This window comes from Pipistrellus hanaki (assembly GCF_964339955.1).
Source record: "Pipistrellus hanaki genome assembly, chromosome: 6".
Taxonomy (NCBI): Eukaryota; Metazoa; Chordata; class Mammalia; order Chiroptera; family Vespertilionidae; genus Pipistrellus; species Pipistrellus hanaki.
Window position 1 is genome coordinate 62,585,772 of NC_140508.1, and position 14,966 is coordinate 62,600,737.

The window sequence follows — 14,966 nt, forward strand, 5'->3', positions numbered from 1 at the left end:
TATTTAGTAAATTACTGAATTTTTTGCTATGTAACAAATTACCATGCACTTATAGCTTAAACCAACACCCATATATTATCTCACAGTTTCCATGGGTCGGGAGTCTGGGTATGGCTTAGTTGGTTCTCTGCTCAGGATTTCAGAAGGCTGCAGTCAAGGTGTTGGCCCAGCTGTGTTCTCATCTGGAGATGTGAATGGGGAAGGATCTACTTCTAACCTCATTCAAGTTGCTAGCAGAATCCATTTTCTTGTAGGTGTAGAATTGATGTCCCTGTTTTCTTGCAGGCTGTCAGCGGGGGGCATGCTCTCAGATCCTTGCTATATGGCTCCCTCACAAGCCCTGTCATGACATGGCTGCTCACTTCTCTAACTCCAGAAAGTGAGTCTCACTGTCTAGTCTGCCGAGGTGGAGTCATAAATAGCATAACCGGATGAAAGGAGTGAAATCCCATTATTATTTTTGCCATATTCACAACTTCTGCCTGCACTCAGGTGGAGGGGATTATACAAAGGAATGACCTGTTTGGGGGTCACCTTAGAATTCTGCCCCCACAGTACATTTCTGATTGTTCCACTGATCTGTGTTCCCAAGAAATCTGAGCATAATTTAAATGCCAGGAAGACTGATGAAAGCACACACACCCCGTTGAGAAATGAAATCTGTTATCTGGCAAATCAGAAGTGGATTGTTTTCTTCCCTCAGTGGTTAGAAGACAGGAAGAGAAAATAATGTCTGTAGGTTCGCAATTATTGATAGGAAGGAGTTACACAAAAATAGCGAGGTGTTGGGCTCTTGTGTTTGGGGTGGACCGCCACAGGAATCTCACAGTATCCTCTGGCTAGACATAGCCATTTTTAAAATCTGGATGTCTTAGCATTGGCTGATCACTCAGGAGTGGCATATGGCAGGAGCACGCTTTGAGGGACAAGTCTCCTGGAGAGTACACTGCAGCACACAAGCTGGACAGATGGTGGCTTATTCAACCTTGGACAGGAGTGGAATCCTCCTCATTGGCAGGCTGGGGGCTGAGAGGTGCTGTGGTAACTGAGGCAGAGCTGACTGAGTTTACCTGAAACGGCTTTGTAAGGCATGAGGGGGGTCACCTGAAGTGACCCGGAATGGCTCAATGCTCACAGAGTCTGCTCATCACGTTGGGATGGGGATGCTGGTGACAGATTGTGTGACCTGGAAGTGGACAGAGTTTGGAGCACTCAATGGAGGACATTCTACCAACAGAGTGTAGAGCAGGTGTGAAGACAGCCTTGTAGGTAGAACCACAGGTGTTATCACCCCAGTGAGGTCTTCACTAAGCAGGGGTCGGTGCTGCTCTCACAAAATTAAACATGCATTTCACGGGAGGAAAAGGTCCGGGGGGGATTGGTGGATTGGTGTCATTGCAAGATAATTCGGATTGTTAAGAAAGAGAATGGCCTTTTCACAGCCATAGTTATCATGTTTACGATTTAAAAAACACCCCCAAATCCAATTCGGACATCATCCATCTTTGTTTGTGGCCCCTCATTGAAGACAAGGCCTGGGTGTTCGGAGAACAAGTGTGGGTCCTTTGGCTGGAAGATGAGAACTCGGTGCCCCTGTGGCTGCTGGAGAGCTGACAGGGAGATTATTGTTCCCCCTTCAGTCACATCTCTTACCCCAGATGTTTAATTCAAGTTCCTTCTTCCTTTTCTTTAATATCTGATGCTTATTTTTGTATTCTTGATTTATTCATTTTTGTATTTGTGCCTTTACGGTGATTGTGACAGTCCTCACATATTTTTTGGAACTTGGGGAAGGGGATGTACCAAGTGAAACCATTAAATGGTTCACTGAAATTCTTTATTTTTCCTTTTTAGTTCAAGTTCTACATTTGTAACACCATCTGCTTATAAAGCCAAGGACTGACACCAGTCTTCATACAGCTTAAAAGGTGAGTAGAACATAAGACTTCTTTTTTAAAATAAAATTTTAAATTGGTTTTTAGAGAGAAAGAGGGGAGGGAGAAAGAAAAACCATTGACTGGCTGCCTCCTGCACTTCCCTCCTGGGGATGTGCCTCAGCCAAGGCCTGTGCCCTGAGCAGGAATCGCAGGTGCCTGGACCAGGAATCGGACGGTGACCTCTTGGTGCATGGGCTGATGCTCAACCAACCGAGCCACAAGAGCCGAGGCCAGACTCTCTTTTTGATAATGTTTGTGAAGCAGAGCTGGCCACAGCATTGGCCCTTGCGAAAGTTGTACCAACTTCTAGGTGTAAAAACTACTAGCAGCTTTCTTTCTGATAGGAGGAAAGTTGTAGGAGATCAGATTAAATATGATCAAGCACAAGCATATTCACAAGTGGGCCTGAATATATATAAAATATTTCTAGAGTTACCAAAATACCTGAAGAAAAATAATTTTACTATTTTGCTGAGCCTGAGCACTTAATGCCCAGACACCAGGGATTCTTTATTTCTCATTCTAAATTTTTTGTTTTGCTTGGTTTCTTCCTTCATAAATGGGATAATAATACGGTTGCCACGAGAAATAAGTGAGCCACCCGGCTTCATACAGCACTTGGCACATGACACACACTAACTAAACAGTCAGTCCCTTCTCTCAGCTCTGTGACGTCGAGTGGGCGGGTTTTCCTTGTGTCGGTAGCATACATGGTCTGTACGGCGAAGTGGGGGTTGACCTTCTGATTTGCTGCATTTGGTTTTATGTGTTTTGGAGGGTGGGGTGTACGTAGCTGGGCATTGGGGTTTCTGGAACTGGAAGCTTAGATTTCCCCTATGCGTTTTGGTTCTGTCTGGATACCCTCAGACTCAGAGCCTGCATCGGAGCCGGCCCCGTGCGGGGCAGTCAGCAGGTTGCCAGGAGCGTGCCAGGCGCATCCTACCCCCCCCTGCCTGCCTGCCTGCCGCCAGCTTTTCGCCCGAGGCGTGCCTCTTCCCAACTTTGTGCCTCTGTCTTTCTCAACTCGTAAGGGGTTTCAGTGGTTCCTGTGCTGCCCAATTCCCAGGCGTGGGAGCCTCAAGTGGAGAAATATTGAGAGTCTTCAGGAAAGGAAGAAAGTCTCTAAAATATAAGGCGTAACTTTTCCATAATTTTTAATGTGACAGGTGTAACTCACTGTTTACGCTAAACCCTCTACTGGAATGTCAGCTTTGTAAGGTCAAGACTCCCCCGCATCCCCTCCCTTATTTCTTTTTCTCTAGGGCCCCTCCTTCCTGGTTCATAGGAGGCGTTCAACACAGCTTCTGTCCATTGAAATGGATTAATAAAGATGGCTCCCGGAGGCTCATTCAGCCTTTTGACTTGTGGTTGCGTTTGGAAATAGATGAGGCAATGGGCGAACCAGGAGGGACTTAATGTGCTTCCTCCTGGAGGCCCACGGAAACTTGAATTTAAATGGAGTTTTCACAGTGCGGAGCCTTCCTGAGATTGTAGGTGCTGAGAAGCACACGCTATGTAACCAACCACACTCGGTCAGTGCTGGGTGCAGTTCCTCTGCGTCGCTGCGTGTGCGCAGTTCACGTGTTTCTCTCCCGAGTGGATTTCCCTGCCAGACAGCTGAAGGCCTGGAGCCCATTCAGAGGGCTCTCCCGGGGGGAGGGGGGGGGGAGGGGCGGGGAGGGGGGGAGCTTTCACGGCACCTTTGGGCTGCTCGCCTCACGGATGCTTAGTGACTGATGAAATCCTTCCCATTTGTGTGATTCTTGATGACCTGACAGGCCAGCGTGGTGTTTGGGAATCCCTTATCTTCCCTGGCTTGGTGCATGTTGATGAGCTGAGTATTGATGAGCTGGGCTCTTTTTCTTCCATGACTTGGCACACCCACCACCAACTTAAAGCGGAGGTGGCCTCTCATTTGTACCTGGGCCCAGAGATACCATCTCAGATACAGTCCTCTTTGACTCCACCCACCAAACACTAACACTGTCTTCAAGTAGAATTTTACTGAGTAACTGAATACACCACTGGGTTATACCCCTAAGGACTCACAGCTTGATTTACAAAATTTCAACAAAAGTAGAAATAATTCTTGCAAATTACATAAGCACCTGATTTCCCCCATATATGGGGTTACTGCCTCTGTCAGCTATTTTAAGCAACTTTCAAAATTGGTAATGGAAAACTTTTTTTTTTTTTTTTTAGCTACATTTCTGTATATGGATTTTTAAATACAAAGCTACAATCAGAGCAGATAGAGAACAGATCCAGGCAGACTGCATGCCGATTTGTGCTTCTCAGGTCATTTTCTTTATTTTTAATTAATTCTCACCTGAGGATATCTTGATTTTTAGAAGGGGATAGGGGAAAGAGGGAGAGAGAGAAGGTAGGAGAGAGGGAGGAAGAGAGAGGGAGGGAGAGGAAAGAGAGAGAGAGAGAGAGAGAGAGAGAGAGAGAGAGAGAGAGAGAGGAACACATAGATTGGTTGCCTCACGCATGTGCTCCCGAGATTAAACCTGCAAACCTGCAACCCAGGTGCATGATGCTCTAACCACTGTACACATGGGCGAGGGCTCAGGTCGTTTTTGAGCTCATACTTGGATTCTGAGGTGTTTTTAAGAACTTTTGCAAGTGTAAAGTAGGTTCTTAGAGCTTACTGTCCTGGAATTTAAAATTTCTCTGTTACTTGTGGTGGAGGGCTGGTGCTGGGACTCAGTTGAGCACAGAGCTGCTGAATGTAGATGAATAAATCGTTATTCAAGCTTTTGCACCATTTCTCGTCCTCTTCTTGAGAGAATGAAACCTCAGACGTAGACCTGGTTGGCTCCCAGCACAGACAAGAAAGGGTTTGTTTTCCCCCCAAGGTCCTTAATGGACCTGAGTGGATGGTGAGGACCAGGAGCCATTTGGAAGTCTTTCAGCCTGAGACCTGTGGTCCCTGTGGGAAGATGCTCCAGCAATTAAAAAATAACCTTAGGCCCAGCTGGCATGGCTCAGTGGTTGAGTGTCAACCTATGATCTGGGAGGTCACGGTTTGATTCCTGGTCTGGGCACGTGCCCAGGCTGCAGGCTTGATCCCAGTGGGGGACATGCAGGGGGCAGCCGATCAATGATTCTGTCATCATTGATGTTTCTATCTCTCTCTCTCTCTCCCTCTCCCTTCCTCTCTGAAATCAATAAAAAAAAAAAAGAATAAAAAAAATAACCTTAGATATAGATAATGCACCCCTGAGCTGGATTTCCAGCATTTGCATTACATTTAAACTTTAAAGGTAAATCAAATAGGATCAGAGGTGCAGGGAGAAGTGCCACCTTTGAGTGTAGGTCCCTGATGTCTGCAGGGGTGCATAAGGTAATGCTTCTTTTCTCTGGGTATATCCTTGGTAGTGTACAATTAAATATCAATAGATTAAACCTTGACAATGCGATAAAACAGACACCTTCTGAGCTGAGGTAAAAATGACCGTACTCTGCCGAGGGTTCCCAGCGCCGAAGGAGGATTAGGATTGAGCCTTACAGCGAGGTGGAAAGCATCCAGAGGCTGGACTGAGATGTCACATCCGTGTGAGGAGCTGGTGCCTCTCCCCTTCCAGGTTGTCCTCAGGGAAGTAAGGCCGAGGTTCCCAGTGGGTGGGGTGGATCCTAGGGAGACTAGTTTTAGGGCCCCCCTTGGCTTCCGAGAGCCAATAAGAAGGGTTCTCCAGGCCTATTTACCCTCCCTCCTGCCGGCCCGTGTCTACACTGCATCGGGGGACTCGGATCTCAGCTCCATCTCACTGCTTTCCCTCATTACTCAACTTCAAGGTTAAGAGTGCACCACGAAAAGGTGAAAGTCAGCAAGGGCATCAGGGACGCTCTGTGCCATGTTTGAATCAGGGAAACACAGCAGTGCACAGGGGAGGGCAGGGGGTAGAACACCACTTTCAGAGGCGGGGAAGAGAAACTGGTGACCGCTGTCCTTTCTGTCCATGGCTGGATACTGGGGGAGTTTCCTTTGCCTGTTTGTTGGATTCTGTCCTTCTGTTATTGGACTATATTGTTTTCTTATCAAGTAGACACTCAGAGTTGTGTTAGAAACTTTGCTTTTTGCTTGAAAAAAATCAAACATGTTAGTAGCCACATCAGTGGAGGCTTGGCTTAGTAATGTCAAACTGCGAAAAAGCTAGCAAATTTTCCACCTAAAGTTTTTGTGGGGGAAGGATGGGTTGGGGGTGGGGACGCGTGGGGACGGGTATAAAAATAAACCTTTCAGAGATTTTGGGTTGCCTGGTGGAGTGTGTATTTTTCCATGGTGCGGGAGGTTAGAAATAGCACTGCTTTTTATGGGATTCTCAGCAGCAGCAGCTCAGAAATTTGGCTTTGTGGGCTCATTCCCTCCGTGTGGGCGAGGCAGCCCCCGCAGCCTGTGGGCGGGGGCAGTGCCTGGCAGCCTGCTCTGGCAACGTCTCTGTCTGTCTTCCTGCCTCCCCGCTCCCCGCTCCGTGTCACCCGGATGGACGGCACTCAAGTGTGAAATGTGCTTACCAAGGTCAGGTTCTTGCGATGACTCGCCTATGGCAACGGATGCCAGTTGTAACAGACTGGGTCTCAGCGGTCCCCGCAAAGTCACATTGGCCCGTGTGCGAGGGCGGTCACCGGGAGCGGGGAGCATCGTCCGGAGTGGGGGCTGCCCTTGAGGGCTGCCCTGTGTCAGCTGGCTGGACCTCTTGCGTCTCTCTGAGACGCTCTCCTCTTAGAATCTTGCTGTCTGCCGGGTGGATGGGCCAACCCTCCCAAAGGCATCCTCGTGGATTCTTGAAACTTGTTGTGGTTACATAACGCTTACGGATAGAGCTGGGCGGCCAAGGGGTTTCTCAGATCCAATGCAGAAAGGACAAGGAAGGAGGCAGCCACCGGGGCAGAAGTTCTCTGCCCCCAGGAGACCCAGGACATATGTGAATTCCCTGAAACCGTGCCTGTGTCTACAGGGAAAGCCAGGGACTTAATGGGATTCTTAGTAAGGTTTTGACCTCCAAAAAGGATAAGCATGTTCGCAGTGGAGCATGAGCTGTACAGTTCATTTAGCTTGGAAAATCACGTTGGAAATGGAAGGAGTGTGGGAGAGGGAGGCCTGGGCAGGGTGGCAGAGGCCAGGCAGAGGGAGGAGACGGGTGCAGGTAGAATGGTGTGTGTAGTCTGACAGCACAAGAGGGGGCTCCTCCGGTTCCTATTCGATTTTTTCTCTGTGGGCTTTCTTCTTGAACTTCATATCCTGCTTGTTTTCGTGTTGGGGATGCTTGGTGACCTTGCAAGCTGGGTGCGTGGGAGACCACAGGGTGTCTGGGGTCTCTGTGGCTTCAGCCTGAAATTTAATAAATTGTCTCCCACGTTTTCCCCTGGGATCTCCTTTGCCATGGTTCTCTACATTTCTCCGCTCAAGGGGAATATGACGGTGGAGTCAGCGACGTGCTTGTCCAGAGGACCGTGGAGGAGACGTGAGGCAGCCAACGCTTCGCCTCTGCTTTCCCAGCGCTGTGGACGTGGCGGCTGCCGGTGGCGCTCTGCTGAGCACCGTCACTGCCCGGCCGGCCATGTTTGAGGGATGAGGTTGCTGAGTAAGAGTGCAGATAACTTACAAACACCAAGCATCGTAGCTGCACAGTGATCACGGAGGACAGGCCCGGAGTGCTGCTCCCTGCCGGGGCTGCGTGTCCCACTCGGGGCCGGAAGCTTTTCCATTGGGTCCATCGGTTTAGCTAGGGAAGCTGTGGTGTTGCTGGGCTTGTCCGTTACAGCGGTCACTTCTCTATGTCCCAGGGCAGAATGTAAGGCGGTGCTTGGAGATGGGGCATTAGGGCGGGGAGGACTCATTCTAAACACTCTGCAACCCCAGGCTACATTTACTTAAAAAAAATAATTTTATTGATTTCAGAGAGGAAGGGAGAGGGGAGAGAGAGATGGAAACATCAGTGATGAGAATCATTGATCGGCTGCCTCCTGCATACTCCCTACTGGGAATGGAGCCTGCAACCTTGGGCATGTGCCCTTGACTGGAATCAAACTTGGGACCCTAAGTCTGCAGGCCGACACACTATCCACTGAGCCAAACCAGCTAGGGCTGCATTTTTTTAAAATTGAATTTATTGGGGTAACATTGATTAATAAAATCACATAGGTTTCAGGTGTGCAGATTAATACATAATCTGTATATTGTATTATGTGTTCACCACTTTAACTTAGGTTTCCTTCTATCACCATCTGTTCCCCTCAGACTCTCTTTTACCTCCTCCCACCCTTCCTTACCCTCTGGTAATCACCAGACTGTTGTCTGTGTACATTTACTTGTTAGAAGTTGCAAAGCTGCTACCTATTATGCAGGTTCTGTTCTGATAGAGTATTTTACCTGCTGTTATGTTCCGAGAGTAATGATGCTTTTGGCTTTCTTTATTTCTAAACTTGGGCTGAGCTGCATTTCCCCAGTACAGTGCCTGGGCGGAGTTGTGCTTCCCGTTAGTCCGGCAACTGCCACATATCCTGTCACCTTACTTCTCGTCTCAGGACCCCCATTAACTTCACAAAAATAAGAAAATGCACTGAGATTCTTGAATCATTTGAAAGAAAGTTGTTTCATGGGTCTGTGTGGGTTTGTGAAGTGTTTTTTAGTGATTTGCAAGATATAAGCATTCTTTCCCGTTTTCATTAAAGAACTTATTACCACTTACTAGTAGTATTGTTATATTTGTTAGTTATCTAGTTGTTGTTGTTGTTTTTTTTTAATTTTTAATTGGTTCTCAAATGTTCTGCTCCTCTTTTGGAAAAAATTGTGGTAAAATATATGTGACATGAAAAGTTTGGAATGGAACCCTCACTTAGTGCTGGTGGGAATGAAAAATGGTGCAGCTGCTCTATGGAAGACAGCACGCTTCAGCCACTTGTAAGCGCACAGTTCGGCGGCATTAATTGCATTCACATTGTTGTACAACCGTCACCATCATCCGTTCCCCAGAACTATTTTTATCTTGAAAACAGTTGCTAAGTTTTAACAGTCAGTACTGTGCATCCTTTCAATTCATCAGTACAACCTTCGAGATTTCCCCCTTGTTATACCCATTATTCCAAGTATTTCCTGCCTGTCCCTGGGTGCCTTTACCTGTTGCAACTCACACTCACTCTTGTATATACCTTCTGAAAATCTACCCCAAATAGTGCATATTGTAGCCAGCCTTAAATTTGCATGATTTTGGCCAGTGAACTCCTGGTTTCAAAATATCCTGCCCTTCTTCCTATAACTACTCAAAAAGTATGTTTAAGAATTTCACCTCATTTGTCAATCATACCTCAAAATAAAGGCGGGGGAAAAAAGAATTTTGCCCTATCTCTAAATGCAGTTGGAAAGATTTCACTGTTGATGTTCTGCCATTAGAAATTGGGAACACTCAAAAGCTTTGTAATCTATCTTCTTTCACAGAAGCATTTTAATGACTATTAGTTTACTAATACATGATCAAAGGTAAGGATAAAATCAGCCTTGTGTTCTGAATCTCCTGGGTTGGACCTGATATGGAGATGTGAAAAATGAATTCCTGCTTCACTTCGGAAGGTAAGGTGGGGGAGGTCGTGGGGGACATCATTTGGATAAATTACCTACTCTTGGCCTGTGCGTACTTGTTACATTCTTGTCTCATGCCTTGGCTGTGATGATTTTGTTGAGAAGGCTCATACATTTCCATCATCTGCTCTTACATTACGGAGGGGGCTCCCAAATTCTTCTTCTTCTTATTCTGATTTTAGATGGAACTTAGTGTGGGTGAGTAGACAAACTTATTATGAGGAATGGACTTAGTCCAAGTTAAAAATCAGATGATTAAATGTTTATTTCAGAGAAAATGCTAGTAATTTGAAATTTCTGCAATCAAGAATAATTAATAGAAGATCAAATTAAAGAAACACTGATGACATTGGTTTAATGAAGAGAAAAAACGTTTAATCACAAGAGAGAGGTACACTGTAAGGGAACCACTGGGGCATTCTGTACGTTTGGCTTAGGGCCGTGGTCGGCAAATTGCAGCTTGCGAGCCACATGTGGTGCGGCTCTTTGGCCCCTTGAGTGCGGCTCTTCCACAAACTACCACAGCCTGGTCGAGTCTATTTGAAGAAGTGGTGTTAGAAGAAGTTTAAGTTTAAAAAATTTGGCTCTCAAAAGAAATTTCAACCATTGTACTGTTGATATTTGGCTCTGTTGACTAATGAGTTTGCCAACCACTGACTTAGGGCAACAAGACTGATTCCAACCTATGTGGGTAGCTTTCCCACGGCTGGTTGTGTGGCTCTTATTCAATGGTAGATGTGGGCTCAGGAACTGGGTGGGACTGCACCGCTGTGGCAGGAGGAGCAAGCAGGGCTCTGACTACTGATGCCTCCTCTTTGCTAGTGGGGCGTCCGTTCCTTCCACTGAATGTCACCAGACTGGATGACTTTGTTTCCCCGTGATTTATCAGGGACCTTGAAGAGAAAGAGGAAAAGGGGATTCCTTTCTATCTATGGTTCTTCATAGGAAAGTTTTAATATTTTGCCGAGACCGGTTTGGCTCAATGGATAGAGTGTCGGTTTGGGGACTGAAGGGTCCCGGGTTCGATTTCGGTCAAGGGCATGTACCTTGGTTGCGGGCATATCCCCAATAGGGGGTGTGCAAGAGGCAGTTGATCGATGACTCTCTCATTGATGTTTCTAACTCTCTATCTCTCTCCCTTCCTCTCTGTACAAAATCAGTAAAATATATTAAAAAAAGAAAAAAAAGAAAAAAGAAAAGTTTTAATATTTTGGGTGCCAAAAATATTTAGCCTGTAGTCAACGTGATAGTTAATTCTTTGTGTCAATTTGACTGGGCCCAGGGGTGCCCAGGTTAACATTTGTGGGCACGTCTATGAGTATTTCCAGGTGAGGTTAGCATTTGAGTTGGTGGGTTTGGTATAGTGTTCCCTCCCCACTGTTGGTGCACATCATCCAATCTGTTGAAGGTCTGCATAGGACAGAAGGTGGATGAATTTGCCTCCATGGCTGTCTGTTTCAGCTGTGACATCGATCTTCTACCCCTTGACTGGGATTTAAATCATTGGCTCCCCTGATTCTCAGGACTTTGTACTAAAACCAGAATTATGCCACTGGCTTTCCTGGGTTTGCAGATGGCAGATGGCAGATCATGGGACTTCTCAGCTTCCCTAGCTGTATGAGCCAATTCTTCATATTCTCTCAGCACCCCCCCACCCCTGCCCTCTCTCCCCTGAATAATACAGTCAGTTTAAGAATTTGTAACAGCAGTCTGTTCATTAATCTGATATTGTTTATATCCTAAGCATTTTCTTAGAACCTTAACATCTACCTTAATATCTAACTTATTCTGGATAAAATAATCCTGAAACCATTAAAACACTACCCAATTTTTGTTTGGTCAGAAGAATTAATAGCTGTTAAAGAGTTCATTTATTTACTTTTTTCAGTTTTTGCCTTTTCTTTATTTATTCTACAGGCAGGTATTCTTTAAACACACATAAACACACACACACACGAGCTTGTTTTAGGCATAATTTTATGCTTTATTCCTGTACTAGTATGTGCATATTGTCTTTGATAAGCAGAACCAATGGATCTTGAGCGTTATATTGTCCACCATCAGATGTGTGGCTTCCTTCTTACTTGTAGGCAGTAGCAAAAACACTTAGTAAGATATAAAACTAGTTAGAAGTCAAGCACTGGGTATATTCTAAGAAGTTAGAGAGTACCAGAAAAATGGAAAAAGTCTTTTATTCTAAATTAAACCATAGCTGACTTATATCAAACCTTCGCTTGTAAGGTAGGCCTATCAAAATACAGGAAGGTAGACCGCGTGGAATCATCACTGCCAGCACCAGGGACCAGACCCAGGGACCTTATTCTGGACCACGGCTTTCCGAGAGAAGGTCAGCCCACACAAGGGCCAGCCCCAGATCTGTTGTGATACACGGACATTTTAATTTCCTGAGACTATCTAAACTCTGAGATATTTTCTCAGTTTACAGACAACAAAACCTATAAGAAACTAAAATGGACTATCTATCAAGACTGGATGTTGGGCTCCTGAATCACAGCAAAAGAGCCCCTGGAGAGAGTCAATCTGACTAGGGGTCTACAGAACCACACTCTTCCCCTCCTCCCCTCGGCCAGCCTGAGCTCGCCGATGTCTTTACACCTCTCCCACTGAGGCTCATTCTTTTGTTTTCCAGAAAACAAAACGATAAATGCTGTCATCAGCAGCCAAGTCCTCTCTGCCACAAGAGGGGCATCTGAAGGCAAAATCAGTTTTTAACTTTTTCATTCTTTCTATTCATTCATTCATTCAATAAATAAATAATTATTGAGTACTTGTTGATTGAAACTATAAAATACATATTAGTCCTGGCCAAAGCCTTGTATAAATTGAATTGTATGGTTGGAGCATCTTAAGCTCAGACAGCTGCAGTGCTTTGCGCGTGGTTACAGAGCATGTAAACGGAACTGCAAGCACCCGGCTCAGGTCTCCGGGGCCTTTGTGCACCTTTCACCTCCTCACAGGCTCAACCCTTTTTCCTTTCACTGCGAACTACGTAGACTGGCCTGGCCTGAGGTGCAGCCGCTTTACTCTAAACACAACAACCAACATCTTAAGAATCCTACGAACAATGAGGATCACATTCAGTATGAGAGCGATTTATCTTCAGGAACTCTTGAATTTCATCAAAGCAATGTTTCTGAGGAATAAAGATGTGCCTCTTCAGGACCAATGGAATTTCCCCCTGCATTCTTAAGCTTATAATTATTTTTTGAAAATTGTGCTTTTGTTAAGCTTGAGTTTGGCTGATTGTCCCAAGCAGAAGCCATAGCATCAGAAATTTTCTGCTCAACAGGGACATCTTGCCTTTAAGTCTAGCCGATTGGGTTACTTTTTGAGCCGGTCAGATGAAAATTTTGGAAAAAAGTCTGACTAAAACAGAATTTTTTCTTCTAGGCTACCAAAAGGGAGTTCTAAATGCTGGGTGTTTTTTAATTTGGTCATACCTCTTGCATTTGTTGTGTGCCATCCATGGGCTCAGCAGTGACAAGGAAACGCTGTGGGATTCAGAAGGTTCCTGGCCTCAAGAAATGTTTGGTTGCTCTGTGAAGAAGCATTTACGAAGGTCTTGGTTCATTGTCTTTCAAAAGCATGTGGCAGATGTAACAGTAATGTTGGGTGCACCTTGACATGTATATGTTATCTGTGGGTTGGCTTCTAACTGTCTGGGTGTGTTCTGTGCATATTTGTGATTCTGTGACCCACATTCTCTTCCTGTTGCTTTCTTCAGCTAATTCAGATGATCATGTAGCTTGGGATGACTATAGGTCAGGGAAACTTGAGTTATAAACTATCTTAGCCTCTAGCAATATTCTAAGGCCTACAATCTAGGCAGTCATCAGTCTTTCGCCTTAAGGATACCCTTCACAATACCCAGTGAAATGAAACATCGCCAATACATTCGGAGTAAGAGAGTGGACACTAGTGGGGTAAGTTTTCTCTTGCCCAGTTCTACTCCAAAATTTATAATGGAAATACTGAAAACCTTTTAAAATCTTGGCTCCAGGTGAAGAAATTAAAGCATAAGAAACACATAATTTAGCCAGCACGTTGTTTTCTGGTTATGACATAGAGGATTTGTTTTGCAATAAATGAGGCAGCAGCCTTCTACTTTGTGAAAGACCATCAGTTCTGATACAGGTTTTTTTTTTTTTTTTTTTTTTTTTTTCCCCATTTGCTACCCCTTTGCTTGTTTCTTGGCAATTCTGGAGTACAAAGGCCCCTGGAAAGAGATCTTAGATCTGTCTAACCAAAGGGATGATGACAGGCAGTGTGGACTCCAGGAGATCAGTTCTGGGTGTTGCAGATGACGCTACTGAGACAGGTGTGCTATGGTTTGGGGGCTCTGGCACCCAATTAGAGGAATGCTGTGAACCTTCAATGTTGACTTCCTTTTTTTAAATTAAAAAAATATTTTTATTGATTTCAGAGAGGAAGGGAAAAAGAGGGAGAGGTAGAGACATCAATAATGAGAATCATTGATAGGCTGCATGCCCCCTAGCTGGGATTGAGCCCGCAACCCAGGCATGTGCCCTTGGCCAAAATCGAACCCAGGAACCTTCAGTCTGCAGGCTGACACTCTATCCACTGAGCCACATCAATAGGGCAGCTTCTTAGCTTTTATCCAGACACATGATGAAAACATAACCTGGCTTAGGTCTTGACAAAGCTACTAATTTTTTGACAATCTTTGAAGCATTGGGGGTTGGGTTGGCATTCCTTGTTACCCAGTTTTACAGCCCTCCTGTGGCCTCTGTATAATTAAACTAGTTTTCATTTTTGAAACACGGATCTCTTTGTGGACATACTGACTTAGTAGAGGGGGTAAAGGGAGAGGAGACAGTATTTCTGGATTGCTGCTGGGAAGCTGTTGCTATGTAGATGAACTGTAGCTGATCTTAGGTGTTAGTGAACGTGTCTGTGTGTTTTATCTAAGTCAGCAGTTTGACTGATTATTTTATGGCTTCTGTTTCCCCTCTACCATCTCTGAACAGATACTGAAATTATTCAATTAAATTTAGATGCATGAACAGAACACCTACTCATCTATAAGTTATGCAAATATATGCAAATCACAAACAAATGAGCTGGCTGGACTAGAAGATTGTATTACACCAGCATTTGCCATCACAGAAGAAATATGGTATCATAGTATAGTTATCTTATGGTTCATTTTTGAATTAAATCATAACTTTAGGATACTTTTCCACTTAAAAAGTCTGACTGCATCACTAAGAAAGAAGTCTTGGATGAATGTCACCTTGGATGAATGTCACCTCTCTTTCTTTCTTCACATTGCATATGAATTTCAGGTGTCAGTATTAACTTCACTAGTCATTGTCAGTCTGCCAACATTCTTTGAAGCTACTTTTAAAATTTACCTTTAAACTTTATTTTTATTTTTTATATTGCACTTTACTTGGCTTTCA

At 44.9% G+C, this 14,966-nt stretch overlaps 1 protein-coding gene across 5 annotated transcripts in view; it reads left to right on the plus strand.

The window, feature by feature from the left end:
* LDLRAD4 (low density lipoprotein receptor class A domain containing 4) overlaps window positions 1-14,966 on the plus strand; it is a 305,793-nt gene that overhangs the window by 53,038 nt on the left and 237,789 nt on the right. For 4 of the 5 annotated variants that reach the window (XM_084887343.1, XM_084887339.1, XM_084887340.1 and 1 more), the window contains one exon: window positions 1,855-1,928. The exons of the other annotated variant lie outside the window; for it this stretch is intronic. The gene's annotated coding sequence lies outside the window, so the exon portion shown is untranslated. The remainder of the gene's footprint in view (window positions 1-1,854; window positions 1,929-14,966) is intronic. 5 annotated transcript variants of the gene reach the window in all.